We start from the raw sequence: 3,218 nt of genomic DNA, 5'->3' as shown, positions 1-3,218 counted from the left end.
CAAGTTGAAAACGGGACGGTAGAACCAGTCTTCCTTCTTCAGAAGGAATAGATTTGAAATGAACCTGGGAGTGAGTTGCGCACTCTCTAGAACATGTTTTTCAGCTGTTGAATATGAAAAGACATCTCTTCCGAACAAGCTGTTTGTATGTTTGAACGCATTTTTGGCATGTGCCCCGAGATATTATTTTAAAATTAAGTCAGATCCTGAAGGTTTTCCCATTCCGTGTAAAACTTCTTTAGAAATCCGGCTTAAAATATCTTGTCAATATTTTCGTTTTCGGTTATTTTTGCACAAATTTACTGATTTTTAATTTCTGGGTTCAGCCAGTTTAGGTCTATGATGCCGATATTCGGGGCAGTACGTGGGCCGCGTATTAAATGGTACTTGAAGTTTGATAACAAGGGAATATCCCTTGAAGAAGTTGGAGAGGATTGCATACCATGCGCTGGCTGCATTGCTCGATTTACACTATATAAAAACAAATATCATATCATATCTTGCGAAGGCGGTTTTGTATTTCTAATATGATGCTAACTAGCTTGCGCAACTAGCTGTAGATTTCGAGCTTCCACTCAGAGATTTGACTGGCTAAAATAATTTGTTGACTCCTCTCTATTTATCTAAAGTATTGGTAAAATATCGGAATCAAAAAGATTTTCTTCGAAGTTTTGTTAACTAAACCTGCGCGATGGCCGCAAGCCATCTGCAAAAGGTCACAAGAAATTTTTTGATAATTACCTTTTTCAAAAATCTCTTTAATTTTTGTACGAACCATAGCAACGTTTACGGGTCTACTATCTTTAAGCCAGTCTAAGAGATCTTTAAAGCCATCTTCGACAGCTTCTTGTTGGTTTTAGCAAACCTTGCGTAATAGCTGCGAAATCCCGATCAGTAATCGATACATTATTAAATTTATCATACGATTTAAACTCATCATTACATTCCAAATCTATGAACCCAGGATTTGAACAATATTTATTTCTTTTAAACATCGGAGCAACGCACTTTAGACCAAGTTGGAAAATCAAAATGTTGAATCACCCTCAGTTTATCCAAATCATTTTGATTAGATTTTGGAACTGGAGGTTCTTTGATAACTGTTTATATTCATGCGGATATTTGAACGTGAATGCGTACGCTGTACTGGCTGATCTGTAAGCTCGTTGTGTAGCTACCTGCTAACGTTTAATGAAACATCAGAGGAATTACCCTTATCCAAATTATTTTCATATAAAATTGTTGTACACCTTTTACATCTTCGGCTATTGCCATGATAGCCTCATCGCTTTGATCTTTGTGATGTTTTTCACAGAGGGCTCCGAAGCCTTGCGCTTTCTGCTAAAAGACGCATCTGGGCGGGGCGAAAGCGACAGTTCCGCTTGAGCGGGTGTGTCGCAGGCTCCGCAATATGCACCACGGCGTGCACTTCAACCGTTGTTTGATCCATATTGCTATCAGATTCCGAAGATGATAAAGACGAAGAAACACCTTCATTATCGTTACGCTAACATAATTAAAAATGTGATACATACTTCTTGATTTTTAGATCCCGCTTCTAAAGTTCCAGAAAAACTCCAATTCACAGCACAGTAAATACTTTTATTCACCTTCTAATACTCTTATAGGCCAACTAGCATAGTTTCCACTCGACAACTTATCACTTCGATGGTTATCGAACGAGTGACCGAGCTCCCGACTCAATAATCAAAACGCTGTTTCAACCCCACCACTCTAAATCCTTTTACTGGACGTTGTCACGAAAGAATGGTGGGGTCGGGTCATTCAGATTTTGACAGCAAATAAGTATATTTCCGATCATCCTGTATACGTTTTTTTGCAGAGGCTTATTGAAGACGATTAACAGAATAAGTCATCTATAAAAGATTATCAACATGGTTTACACATTTTCTTTAAAAAATACTATTCTTAAAAAAAATAAAGACCTAAATCTTATATATCACCTATCTCTTGATGATTGAACAATTGAGAGGTGAAGATATTGTTTGCACAACGATTGTGAATTCGACTAAATAAAGGAAACGAAGTTTCTCAAAAACAAATATGGAGTAATAAAAATCGTTCATAGATATTATAAGATATCAATATACCTCTTTACAGAATATTCCCGACATTACACAGTTCCTGTTTCAGATCATGACAATGCCAATTAGTGATCGGTGCAGGTATTTGCCGAACGTTGCCATGTTATTTCGAAATTTCATTTTGCGTTTATATCAAAGCCTGTAAACACCTATCTCATAAGATTAATGTTACAACATAAATTCTGTTTTATGTAGTAATAGGACGTTATGATAAACATAATGCAACTTAATTAAATTGGTAGAACACCCACCTGAGAGCTGTGTTAAGCACCATGTTAAGCTTCGAGGGTTATTAAGTTATTTATTTTACCTTAATTATAGGAATAACAAGGATAAGCTGGGTTGATGTAAGGTTTATAAAAATTCTCTAGTACATATAACATGAAGTAATTTTTTTTAATTCATCATTATTCCAAGCTATGGCTGAAGGTTGGAAGTGGTCAGCATCAAGCGCCTTACAATGAACTTAACCAGGTCATCTGTTTACTTTGTAGGTGGACATTTCACGTCACGCTTGCCAGTCCGTGGTCTTAATTACAGAACCTTAAGGCGCCAGCCTATCTGTTGTGTGCACTATGTGGCCTGCCAAATTTTCAAAGGATTAAATTGAATATTACTTTCAACCATAGTGTATGCCGCAAATTACTGAATTAATTAATCAATTTTAACTGATAATCTATTAATCTGTTTTATAAATAAGTATTGTATAAAGATCTTTCCACTTTTTTACCCTTCTAGCTCTAAAATAATCTTGTCATATTCCTTTCTTTTTCTGCATTGATCTCCTATAAATTTACTGTAGATAGCTTTCATCTCTCTCTAGTTTGCCCTATTTTTGTCCAGTTGCTGCCCTTCACCTTTATGATTGTATTTCTCCATTTCATTCGTGGTCATCCTCGCTACTTTTTCTGGTGTCATGGCACTTCCTCTAGGAATCTTTTTTTCTGACAAAGTGGCCAGCATATTCTCATTTGAGTCTTGCCAGCCTCTATGACTTTGCTCTGTCTTTTGCGGTACCCATTTGTCTTTCAGTCCCTTGAAATAATACCACCACCGTTGACCTTTGAGTCATACTTAGTTTTTTAAAAACTTCTTTCTTCTTATGATGGTTCG

This window comes from Battus philenor, unplaced genomic scaffold (genome assembly GCF_028537555.1).
Source record: "Battus philenor isolate CCGP_79_NKW_IND1 unplaced genomic scaffold, ilBatPhil1.0.hap1 SCAF_16, whole genome shotgun sequence".
Lineage (NCBI taxonomy): Eukaryota > Metazoa > Arthropoda > Insecta > Lepidoptera > Papilionidae > Battus > Battus philenor.
This window is presented reverse-complemented; position numbering follows the sequence as displayed.